Raw genomic sequence first — 13,989 nt, 5'->3', positions numbered from 1 at the left:
TCTGTAAAGAGCTAGATAGTAAATATTTTTGGCTTTACGGGCCAGAAGGTCTCTGTCATAACTACTCAACTCTGTTGTTGTAGTGGTAAAGCAACCATGGACAATATATAAATAAAGGATGTGGTTGTGTTTCAATAAAGGTTTATTTATGGACACTGAAATTTGAATTTCATGAAATTTTCATGTCATGAAACGTTTCTCTACTTTCGTTTTTTTTCCAACCATTTAAAAGTGTAGAAACAATTATTTGCTGGTGACACATACAAAAGCAGGTGGCAGGCCACGGTTTGCTAACCTCTGCTCTAGATCCCGAGGTATTGTTACTCGAAACTACTTTCTCATCACAACTTCTATATCACCTAGTTAGTTCAGCTGTAAAGGCCATCTTTGAATGTTCTTTTTGCCACTGAATGACCTGAAATGTGTGGCAAGAAAGCAGAGCTGTTTAACTTATATTTGTAGAAGTTGATTTTTCTTTATTACTCCATATTTTTTCTCCAGTTCTCTTCTTGTATGTGAATATTGTATTTAGAACTAATTTTCATCTATTGCACATTATGCAATACTATTAGTTTGATTAATTAATGCATAATACATCCTGGAGACTAATTTGTTTACTCCTAGTGGACTCATTAAGGCTTGCTATATGAATGCGGGATTAGGTTTTAAAAGGGAATCACCTTAGAATGATTGACTCTCATGTCTGTTTTAAAAAGAAAAAAATCAGACAAATGAAAATCAAGTAATCTATATCCCTCTCTTTTACCATAAAAGAGCATTAAAGGATTTCTAATGCTACGTGCGTATAACTTGACTTCTATGGTGATATATTAGAGTTTCATGATTTACTTTCAAAGACTGATCATAGAAAAAGCCAATTAAAGCAGTGTGCTAATATTTTCTTCCATAGGTGAATAGAGCAACGAGGACTTGCATCTCTGCGTTAATTCTGCATGCTGGTGCATATTTTAAGTTTAGTATCTTGACACCCATGTTAACGTTATTGCCATGAAGGAATAAAGCAGCTTCTAATAAACAAGACTGCTGTTAGATAAGCCCCAGCTGGCAAGCATTGTCAAAGGCAGGAGAAGGTTTCTTGATGATATATTTTTGTACTGTGTTCTGTCTTTTAGGAATAGTTTATGCACCTTGGTGGGATGAGATGTTGGGCATAATAGATCGTAATCTTTTCCCATTTCTGTCTCTACTGCACTATTTTTGGCTGGGTACTTAGGTATTCTGACAGAGCCGCCATTAAAAATTTCGAGAAGCATAGACTTATGCACCTCTCCTGTGCAGGGTTTCTCCAAACTCTTATCTGTCACCCAGTAAGTCTTCTATGGTCTTGCCCTTTAAAAGAGCTGAAATCCAGTTATCAGTGGGGGTTTCCGCTGCAAATGCGTGTGCTTGAGGGTTATTTTAGTAAGAACAGGTTTTGTAATTAGAAATCTTGGTGCTGCTAGTGTACTATAGGGCTGAATATGCAGATACTTTCCCTTTCACTGAAAAAAATTTCTGGAAGGTTTGAGGCGAATCTTCACAGCTTAATTTGCCATGGAGCAAGTGTGTTGTGTTTTTATTTCTTGTGCAGCGCCTGGGTCATCTCAGACAGTGGCAATGGCATAGTTTATAAAGAGTTGTCATCATTGCCTAGCTTTGTGTATTTATGCTTTCAAAAATGTGGAGTAAACAGTTTGTGATAAATTCTCTCTGGGCCAAGGTCATTGGATCTCCTTCACTGGAGATATTTAGGTATTGAATAGGAACACAACTGTCCTACGCGGTTTCAATGCAATCAAGTCTGCAGGCCGGGGGTTGAAGAAGATGACCTCCAAAGATAGGTTGGCCTTGGGCAAAACTGTTAAGTAGACAAAGTTCCCAGTTCCATTTGTCATTTCACCAGAATGCCCTAAGGCTGTTCCCTGCTTCCCCAGTTATTCCATTCCTCATTTCTTTACTTGCTCTGTCCAATTTTTACACTCAAAATTTACTTGCCCTGTGCCCCAACCCCCCAGGGTCTCCATGATTGTGGGAAGTGGTTATTTAAATGAAATCATTTTAATAACTTAATAAGTCACTGTAGCTTACTCTCTATTTCTCCACATTCTTCTTCCCCACTCTTCATTCACTTAACATAGGCACATTTTAGGAGGATGCTACTAGAACCCCAGTGCCTTCATGTACAGGGATAACTCCAATAGCAAATATTTCAGATATTATGACAGAATAGTGAGGGAAGTATTTTGGAAGGCTTTTCATTCTTTTAAAGCCATTTCATAAGGAAATAGCTCCTGCTCGGGACCAATGCCTTCTCTAATAGGATGAGTCTTCTTTTGATGAAAGGTTAACACGTATTAAAGTTGACTTTCAGAATAATTGATTGGCAGGCCTCCTTGAATCTTTGCAAACCAGTGATCAGGGAGAGGCACAAAAATGTTAAAAAAAATAAAATAATAAAGAATGGGCTTATGAAAGGCAAAGTTGGAAGCAGAACAGAATGCCAAGAAGCAGGAGGCAGAATAAAACTGCAACTGGATTTAGTTTGGAAAGCCTGCTTTTACTAGCCAGGAAGGAAAAGATTAGCAGATTGATTTTGTTGTTGTAATAGTTGTTTTATTTGAAATGCTTCCAATAAGCAACAGACTAAAGATGGAGTTGTGGAATCCTAGAGCTTTAGAGCTGGACAGGAACCTTCAACAACTTGTCCAAGCCAAGTATTTAGGAGGCCAGGGATTTGAAAAATACACTATGAAACTGACTTATTCAAACTGAAGATAAAGAGGCACTGAATCTAATACAGGTGTAAAAACAAAAATCATATTAAGGCAATAATATAAATTGATGTGAAATTTATTTAATACATGATTTGCAAATCTGGCAACACTTCTGACTAGAGAGTCACAAAGTGTTCTAAAGACGAGAGAATGTCCAAAGATTCTTATACCCAATCTTATTGACATCATCATGGAAACAAGGCCAGACAGTGCTTTCATAATAACAATTTACCCTCAAACATAGCTTCCAGTCCAATCCTGGAGTTTCTGTTTCCTGAAACTGACTGAATTCTTCAAAAGAGCACAATGTCTAAGGCCAAACGGTCTTTACTAATTAGCAAGACTACTGTTTGACCTAAAGGTGACTTTTAGTAGACCAGTCTGCTCAAGGTTCAAAAGGTCACCTGAGGGCAATGGCCTGCAAAGGTGACCCCAACTCATGAACCCAGATATCTGAATTCCAGGAGAATTAAAAACTGTTTCTCATAGGAAATATTTGATCCCCTAAAGCATGGAAGAATAAAATTTCAACTTGAAACCAAGCAGCCATAACAGTATAATGCTACAATTAGAAGCACAAAATTTGAAATCAACTATATTATGAATACTGTTTTACTAGTTGTGTAATCTTGAGCAGAAAATACTATTTTGTGAAACCAAGCATGGTACTCTCACCTGTAAAATTCAGATTATTAAGATATATAAGGACCAAATGATATATCTTGGTACAGTGGCTGACATAATGTAGGCTACAAATAAGGACCTCTTGTTAACACCGCTATCATTTAAGGAGCAATGGTTCTCTGGCCGCAGATAATGAGTTAGGTAACATCAGAGTAAAAAAGCAAAGTAAAATTATGAATGTTTGGTCATTATAAGAAAAATCTATAATCTGCTCACATGTAAGTACACTTCAGAATTTTCTTGAAGTAGTGTTTTTGCTGTTGTTTTTATCAGGAATAACTATATCATGAAGAGGCATCACAATAGAAGGGACGAAAGAAGAAAGATACTAGGAAAGGGGAATGTCTATGATTAAATTATACTTGGTTGGTTTAGGAGCCGTGGTGGTGCAGTAGTTAAGAGCTCAGTTGCTAACCGAAAGGTTGACAGTTTGAATCTACCAGCCACTCCTTGGAAACCCTATACGGCAGTTCTACTATATCCTGTAGGGTGAGTCAGAATCAACTCAACGGGAATGGGTTTGGTTTCTTCTGTAGTTGGTTTAGGGCAGCAGTGTTCAAACTGGGTATACGAACTCCTAAGTCTAAATACTGACTACCCAAAGAGCCCACAAACATGTACAGTTTAAGGAGACTGGAGCCCTAAATCCTCAACTTCTTCTTATGGATGTCTTCCTAAATCTTGATCTGCCCAATAGCACTCCTGTGATTCTCATTTTTCTTCTCTTTTATCCTAATTACCTTACTTTGAAGTTATAAAAGAAAGCCAGACATTTATACATCCCAGATCCTACATCTTCTAATTGCTTTGCTTCCAAGGAATAAAACCTCTACGTGACAAACAAAAGACATTTCAAAATTTATGTATAATTGATGCTGAGAAAGAAAATGACACCCTCATCCCCACCATCCATCTCATTAAGAGATAGATTTTCAATAAAATTTTACTTTGTGTTTAGTAACTATTTTTCAAATTTTGTTATATATTCATATATACCAAAACCCATTGCCGTCAAGTCCATTCCAATTCATAGCAACCCTACAGGATAGAGTAGAACTGCCCCATAGAGTTTCCAAGGCTGCAAATCTTTATGGAAGCAGACTGTTACATCTTTCTCCTGTGGAGTGGCTGGTGGGTTCAAACAGCCGATCTTTAGGTTAGCAGCCAAGAACTTTAACCACTGCACCACCAAGGCTCTTGTATTTATATATATGTGTGTGTGTATATGTGTGTGTATGTGCTTGTGTGTATAATACCAATGAAAGTTGTAATGGTAACTAAACCCAGAAGAACTTGTTTAACCTTCGAGCTTTATGACCCTAAAAAAATTTCTTAGTCAATTTTTATACATATTTATTTTCAGGAGAAGTATGAAAGGATAATCAATAAAAATATTATAAGAATTATATTAAAAAAGACAATATGATTTTCAAAGAGAAAAGTGTTTTTGAATGTTTAATGAGAGCTTATATATACATACCTACATACTTATAAGGGGGAGGGAAGGAGAAAGAAAAGAAAGATGTGTATCAAATTACTATAGGATTTATATTCCTCTAAAAGAATGATGTATAGGGAAAACTATGCACTGTCTATTTTACAACTGCATAAGATGTAGACAACTAGTAGAAATGCAAAATAATTCTTATCTATAGACATGTTAATGAATTCTGTCAAGTGGAGGCACAACCCTCCTTCCCCTGTGGAAAAAAACAGTTTGACTTCCATTTGCACATTCATTTCAACACTCTTGATTTACAAATATATGTTATTTGGATTCTATTTGGAAGTTGTAACATCTTCCCAGTTTCTTGTAAATGAGTTAAATAAAAGCTTTAACCCGTGTTCATGTTTATATCTGTATGATAATGATTTTACCTATTTTTGAAAATTATCTTTTAACAGAAATAAGTTTTATTTTTAAATATGAATATTCACTATATCTTGGGAGTTATATCCTTTGAAACAATTAAAACTTATGATAAAACATTTTAGATAGCAACTTAAAAATATTCATGGTCAAAATTTTTATCACGCGCATATGTAAAAAAAAAGTTTAAAAGGCCATTTACGGAGGACCAAGAGGTTTTACGATCCACAGATGTGTTTTCTCTCTGAAGAAACTGCTTTGATTTCATTCTACGAACTACCTCCTTACTCAAGGTAAAAAAACAAAAAAACAATTGCCATGGACTCCAGCTCATGCTGACCTCTTGTGTGTCAGAGTAGAACTATGCTTCACAGCATTGTCAATGGCTGATTTTTTGGAAGTAGACCATCAGGCCTTTCTTCTGAGGTGCCTCTGGGTGAACTGGAACCTCTAACCTTTAGGTTAGCAGCAGAGCATGTTAACCATTTGTACCACCCACGGACTTCTCCCCAGGGCACAAAATATCATTGTCCATCAAGAGGGGTGAGCAGCATAGCATGTGACCTATGCAGAGACCAGTAGACTTTGTCTCTGGGAATTTTTATCATGAATGGAGTAATACAAGGACCGAAAATATTTGGAGCCTGCACATCGTAGCCAGGAAATTTCTGCTTTTTGTAGTTCTTGCTCTGAGTCCCAGTTGTTGCTTTTTTTAACCTTAGGTTACAGTCAAGAACCCCTGATTCAGCTGAGGCAAAGGAGGAAGACAAGCTGACTCCATGGCAGATAGATCTCCGTTCAGTTTCATCTGGCCTCTGGCACCACTTGCCCTATATATCCATATTGTTCTAAGATTTAGCAGCATAACGATAATAATTATATGTAAGAATTTCTCTTGTCCTATCAGTGTATTAAGAGAGAAAGTGGTATCTTGACAGGGAAGACCTAATAAAGTAAAATTAAATAAAAGAGAGTGAGATTTCTCTTGGTTTCTCTTTAAAAGCAAGTGGCTTACAGTACTAACTGTATAAAATGGATAATTTTTACACAACCTGTTGGAAGGGTGAAAAATTCTGCAGGAGACTTCTCTCCCAATTTTTTATTATAAAAATTTTAAAACATACTGGGAAGTTGAAAGGATGATACAATGAAAATGCATATCCACTATATAAAAAACTAACATTTTGCCTTGTTTTATCTTTATCTGATATATTGATGTTTTTGTGCTGAAGGACAGTGGCCGACACTATGACACTTCTAAAAATTTCAGCATGCATTGCCTAAGAATTCCAGTATTCTTCTTTGTAACTACATTAGTATTATCACAATGAAGAAATCTAATAATATTGTCTAATGTTATATAATAAACGGCTCCAGTAGCATAGTGGTTAAGTGCTAGACTTCAAAATAAAAGGTTGGTGGTTTGAACCCACCAGACACTCCACAGGAGAAAGATGTGGCAGTCTGCTTCCTTAAAGATTTCAGCCTTGGAAACCCTATGGGGTAGTTCTACTCTGTCCTATAGGGTCGCTGTTAAGTTGAAATCGACTTGATGGCAATGGGTTTGGTTTTAATATTATATAATATTTAATCCAGATATAGATTTCTTTATTTGACCCTTCCCAATGGCTTCTATGGAGTTTCTGGGTAATGCAAATGGTTAACATGCTTAAAGGTTCTAGTTCACCCAGGGACACCTCAGAAGAAAGGCCAGCAGATCTACTGCCAAAAAATCAGCCATTGAAAACCCTATGGAGTACAATTTTACTCTGACACAGATGAGGTCACCATGAGTCGGAATCAACTGGATATCAACTAGTACTGGTACTAGTAATGTCTTCTGTAACTTCCCCCCAACAGTAAGCCAATCAAGATTTATACATCCTATTTGAGACACTGGTGGTGTAGTAGTTAAAGTACTCGGCTGCTAATAAAAATGCTGGCAGTTCTAACCTACCAGCTACTCTGGGGGAGTAAGATGTGACAGTCTGCTTATGTAAAGATTTACAGCATTGAAAACCCTATTGGGCAGTTCTACCCTGTCCTATGGGATTGCTATGAGTCGGCATATACTTGCTGGCAGTGGGTTTGGTTTGGGTTTTGTTTTTTTTTGGTTTTGTTTTTTCCTCATGGTATTAACTCTTTGGAGGGATTTGATCAATTGTCTCATAAAACGTCCCACTTTCTAGATTTTCCGACCATCTCCTATGGGATCATTAAACTTTCCCTGTATCCTTTGCATTGTCCATAAACTGTAAATTAGATCTAAAAAGCTTGTGTATATTTAGTTAGCATTTAGGTAAGAAAGCTAAGTAGATGATGACGTGTTCAAAATACATCGCATCAGAAAGCACAAAATGTCAAGTTGTCACTCCCAATTAGGGATGCTAACCTGGGTCATTTGGTAAAGGTTCCAGTTGCTGTAGAGTCAACTCCAAGTCATAGCAGCCCCGCGTGTCAGAGTAAAATTGTGCTCCATACTGTTTTCAGTGGCTGACTTTTTGGAAGTAGATCAATAAGCCTTTCTTTAGAGATGCTTTTGGTGGACAAGAACTCCAACCTTTTGTGTAGCAGTCGACCATGTCAACCATTTGCACCACCCAGGGACTCCTTGGTAAAAGTAGGGACCACCATATACAGCCGCTACAAAGACGTGAATTTATATGCACGCACACGTGTGTTTTCTCCTTGAGGTCAGCAAATAATTTGTTGGATAATATATTGGCATCATGCATAAAGGATTACTAAAGATATAGATTTTCATTTATTCATATTTTTAATCAGTTACAGTGATTTTTCTTTTAATGGGCAAATTGTTTTGAATTTGATTCTTTTTCTTTTTCCCTTCAGTTCCCGTTAATTTGTGAGTGCTTCTGGCCCATGTTCGCCTTTTCCTCTTCCTGCTCTAGACCTGAAATCAGTCATTTTCCTAAGAAACTTTGTTTGCCTTTAGTGATAAATGCTTTTTAGAAAGCAATGCTAGGTGTGCCCATTGCTACTAGGCAGTTACTGTTTCTGGACCGTTTCATTGAACCAAGTTGGAAATAGAAATACAGAGATACAGATATATAAATGTATTTAGAATAGACAAATAGAAATAGATATAGACACAAAGACATAGACATATATCTATGATTGTATATGATATTCCTAATATAAATTGAATTATTTCAGAGTTCGTTAACAACTTTAATTTTATATTTGGTTCTTTTTTCTCTTATACTGAAACACTTATTTCCTAATACTTTCCCATAAATACCTGCTTGATTTATCTTTCATTTTATACTTATATTAACAATGCTACTAAAAATAAAATTACTAAGTCAATTTTTTAAAAATTTTTCCCATACAAAAATTTATACATTGTTATGTGACCTTAATTGCTCTCTCCATACTGTGACAGCACACTCCTCCTTTCCACCCGATTCCCCGTGTCCATTCAACCAGCTCCTAACCCTCTCTGCCTTCCCATCTCACCTCCGGACAGAAGCTGCCTGTTTAGTCTCTTGTATCTACTTGAGCTAAGAGGCACACTCCTCATGAGTATCACTGTCTGTCCCACAGTCCGGTCCAATCCCCATCTGAAGAGTTGGCCTCAGAAATTGTTTTAGTTCTGGCTGATAGAGAATCCAGGGGCCATGCTTTCCTGGGTTCCTCCAGTCTCAGTGAGACCATTAAGTCTGGTCTTCTTACCAGCATTTGAGTTCTGCACCCCCCCACCCTTTGTCCTGTTCCATCAGGAACTCTCTGTTGTGTTCCCTGTCAGGGTGGTCATTGGTGGTAGCCAGGCACCATCTAGTTCTTCTGGTCTCAGGCTGATGAAGTCTCTTGTTTATGTGGCCCTTTCTGTCTCTTGGGCTAATACTTTCCTTGTGTCTTTGGTGTTCTTCATTCTACTTTGCTCCAGGTGGTTGGGACCAACTGATGCATCTTAGATAGTTGCTTGCAAGCTTTTAGGACCCCAGATGCCACTCACCAAAGTAGGATGCAGAACATTTTCTTAATAAGTTGTGTTATGCTAGTTGACCTAGATGTCCCTTGAAAGCATGGTCCCCAGACCCCTACCCCTGCTGCTCTGTCCCTCAAAGTGTTTGATTGTATTCAGGAAACTTCTTAGCTTTGGTTTAGTCCAGTTGTGTTGACTTCCTCTGTAGTGTGTGCTGTCCTTCCCTTCACCTAAGATAATTCTTATCTACTATCTAGTTAGTAAATAACCCTCACCCTACTAAGTCAAATTTAAGGCATTTTTGTACTTCTTTTTGTCCTTAGAATATATACTATTAAGGATATATAGTCAAAGCAATGTACTTACTATATCCAAGCTCTATTTGATGATGATAACCAACTCAATGTATAGTTTTATTCATTTGTTTCTCTTTGTTTTTAATTTTAGGGCGTCTTCATGATTTATTCATGCTTTAATGAGTAAGTCATTCATGTGGCTTAAAAGATAAAAATATTTTAAAAGTTCTTCTCAGGGAAATCTTGCTATAATTCTATTTCCTATCTCATTTACTGGTAAACATTTTTATTATTGCTTGCTTCTTTTCCAGTATTTCTTTTCTATAAATATCATCAAATGCATGCATACATATATTCTTATTTCCACTTCCTTAAAAATCTTATTTAGTATATCCTGGAGATCACTTGTGATCAGTACATAAATACAGCTCTTCATACCTTTTTACAGCTGTATAATACACTCTTTTATTGGAAGTACTTCATTAAATCATTCTGGTACTGCTAAACATTTGAATTATTTCCCACCTTTTTGTTTCAAATAATGCTGCTGTGAATAACCATTTACCTAGTGTTCTTAGTTATCTAGTGCTGCTATCACAGAAACACCCCAAGTGGATGACTTTAACAAAGAGAAATTTATTCTATCATAGTCTAGGAGGCTAGAAGTCCAAATTCAGTGTGCCAGCTTCAGAGGAAGTCTTTCTCTCTGTCAGCTCTGGGGAAAGGTCCTTGTCATCAGTTTTCCCCTGGTCAAGGAAGTTCTCAGAGCAGGGACCATGGGTCCAAAAGATGTGCACTCCTGACTCTTCTTGCTTGGTGGTAATGTGGTTCCCTTGTCTCTCTGCTCGTTTCTTTTACATCTCAAAAGAGACTAACTCAAGATTCAACCTATTCTTGTAGATTGAGTTCTACCTCATTAACGTAACTGCCTCTAATCCTGCCTCACTAACATCATAGAGGCAGGATTTAAAACGCACAGGAAAATCACACAAAATGGTGTACAATCACACAATACTGGGAGTCATGGCTTAGTCAAGTTGACACACATTTATGGAGGACACAATTCAATCCATAACATTCCACCCTTTGGCCCCCCAAAATTCATGTCCTTGCCATGTAAAACACATTCACCCCATCGTATCATAGCAAAAGTCTTAAATCAACTCCAAGTCCAAAATCCAAAAATTCTTCTTCATCTATGAAATCTAGAACACAAATTATCTGCTTCCAAATTACAATGGCAGAGCAGGCATAAGATAGACATTTCCATTACAAATGGGAGAAAGCGGAGGGAAAGAAGGGATAACAGGTACCAGGCAAGTCAAAAGAACACATTACATTAGCTCTCAACTCTTGAAAATAATCCTCTGTTCTCTGAGACCATATAGGCAATAGCCCTCTACCCTCCAGACTCTGGGTGTTGGCCATGCTCTCTGATTCTGGGTGGAGGCTTCTTGGCCCTGGGCTTCAGCTCCACCTTCCAGGCACACTGGAATGGCAACTCTGCTCCCTCACATTTGGGCAACCCCATTCTACTAGTCCATCTGAGTGTCAATTCCACCCTGAGACCCCAGAGGTCATGGTCCTACCCTTTGAGACTGAGGCAGCTCTGCTTCCTGTGTCCTTGTCTTTTCAGCTTCTGCTTCCTAGTTCCTTGGCCACTCATCCCCTCTGGCCTCACTGCCATGTCTGCCCTGCTGGGGCAAGGGTTTCGAAGCTTTTTAGCTCCACAGGTCACCCACTCTGCCAGTAAGCTTTGGCAGGAAAGCCCTCAGATCTCTTGCTCTGTGGATTGGCAAGCCAAGCTCCACTGATAATTGCTCGGAGGCACCCCACTCTGCCAGGCAGCCTCCTGCGCAAAGGCACTCAGCTCTTTCGCTCCATGGGTCAGCTCCAGCACTGTCTCCTGCTGGTCTCCTGGTTCTGCTGCTATCATTTCACTGCTGCTGCTTCTCGTCGTCTGTGCCATCTTCAGTGTAACAGCTTTCCCCACTTCCTTCTAAGTCCTCACTAGAATTGTCTTTGACGTCCATAATTCCACTGACAGTCTCTTCAAGGCAACCTGGGCTTTTACTATTAGGCACTTTAAAACTCTTCCAGCCTCTGCCCATTCACAGTTTCAAAACCGCTTCAACATTTTAGGTATCTGTTAGAGCAGAACCCCACTCTTCTGGTACCAAATTCTGTCTTAGTTATCTAGTGCTGCTATAACAGAAATACCCCAAGTGAATGGCTTTAACAAAGAGAAATTTATTCTATCACAGTCTAGGAGGCTAGAAGTCCAAATTCAGTGTACCAGCTGCAGGGGAAGGCTTTCTCTGTCAGCTCTGTGAAAAGGTCCTCGTCATCAGTTTTCCCCTGGTCAAGGAGTTTCTCAGCACAGGGACCCTCGTCCAAAGGATATGCACTCCTGGCTCTTCTTGCTTGCTGGTAATGAGGTCCCCTTGTCTCTCTACTCGATTCCCTCTTTTCTATCTCAAAAGAGACTGACTCAAGATACAACCTATTCTTGCAGATTGAGTTCTGCCTCGTTAGCATAACTGCCTCTAACCCTGCCTCATTAACATCACAGAGGCAGGATTTATAACACATAGGGAAATCACATCAGATGACAAAATGGTGGACAATCACAGAATACTGAGAATCATGGCCTAGCCAAGCGACACATATTTCCATGGTTTCTCCATAGCATCGCCAACAAAGCATATGTTAAAACTTTTGGTGCTCTGCCAGCCTGATAGGTGAGAAATTGAATCTCTTTGTAGTTTCATCTGTATGTCTCTTATTACGAGTGAGGTTGATCATTTTCTCATATGCTCCATGGTGGCACAGTGGTTAAGAACTTGGACGCTAACCAAAAGGTCGGCAGTTGGAATACACCAGTTGCTCCTTGGAAACCCTGTGAGGCAATTCTACTCTGTCCTGTACAGTCATTTTGAGTCTGAATCAACTCAGTGGTATCGGTTAGTTTTTTGTTTTTTTTTAAGTGTCTTTTGCTTATTTTTTTCTGGAACTCTCTCCATTTTTTTTGTCCAATGTTATACTCAGGCTTTTGACCATTTTCTTCTTAATTTTTAAGAGCTTTTTATATGTTAGCGATATAAACCAGTTGCCTGTAATATAACTTACAAAATATGTTTGTTTTTTTAAATATAAAACGTACTTTTTTTTTAAGACTTAATGTATCAGCCTTGTCTTTTGTTGTTTCTGGATTTGAATGACAAACAGTATATCTCCTCCATTCCTTATTTATAATGTAATCAATCCATCCATGGTTTCATCTAGTACTTGTTTTCTTTTCTTTCTTTTACCTCATATCCATTTGGAATTAATCTAGTGTAGCAGAATGTAAGGATCTAGGTACAGTTTTTGTCATTTTGTAAAGGACTATCCAATTCTTCCAAAGCCATTCATTAAAACTTCTTCTTCCCCTCAGTGAGTATTTCTTTATACACATGGTTCAATTCTGGAATTTTCTATTTTAGACCACTGCTTTCTATTATGTGCCAATACCTAACTGTTTTTGAAGGAAAAAAAGTATAGAGGGATTTCATATGTCTGCATTTCTCATAGGGCTCTCCTGTCCCCTGCTGATCATCTTTTTTAAAATTTTAAATTTTTTAAATTAGACTTTTTTTTGGGCAATTTTAAATAAAGATCCTGTAAACATTCATGAGGGTCAGCAAAAAAGAGGAGGACCCTCAATGAGATGGATTAACACAGTGGCTACAACAATGGGCTCAAGCATAATAAGGATTATGAGGATGGCGCAATACTGGGCAGTATTTCATTCTGTTGTACATAGGGTCACTAGGAGTTAGAACCAATTCGACTTCACCTAACAACAACAAATATTCATGTGCCAATTTTTATGTGGACATAAGTTTTTAACTCATCTGGGTAAATACCTAGGAGCAACTGCTCGATCATATGGTAAATTTATGATTAACTTCTTAAGAAATTGCCAGACTGTCTTCCAAAGTGGCTGTACCATTTGGTATTCCCACCAGTACTGAATGAGAGTTCCTGTTGATCCATATTCTTGCCAGCATTTTGTGTTGTCAATGCTTTGGAATTTAGCCATTCTAATAGGTGTGTAGTGGTATCTCATTGTTTTGTTGTTCTTAATCTTATCGTGGTGAAATATATATAACATAAAATGTTCCATTTTAACCATTTTTAAGTGTACAGTTAAGTGGCATTAATTATATTCACAATGTTGTGCAACCATCACCTGTATTTCCAAAACTTTTTTGTCACCCCAAACAGAAAGTTCATTGTTTTTTTTTAATTTGCAATTCCCTGATAACATGATTTTACGGACCTTTTCATAGGCTTATTTGCCATTTATGTATCTTTTTTGGTGAGTTTCTGTTCAGATCTTTTGCCCATTTTGTAATTGAGTTTGTTTCTTTATAG

Source organism: Trichechus manatus, unplaced genomic scaffold (genome assembly GCF_000243295.1).
Source record: "Trichechus manatus latirostris isolate Lorelei unplaced genomic scaffold, TriManLat1.0 scaffold00011, whole genome shotgun sequence".
NCBI classification, from domain to species: domain Eukaryota; kingdom Metazoa; phylum Chordata; class Mammalia; order Sirenia; family Trichechidae; genus Trichechus; species Trichechus manatus.
Note: the sequence above shows the minus strand (reverse complement) of the source record.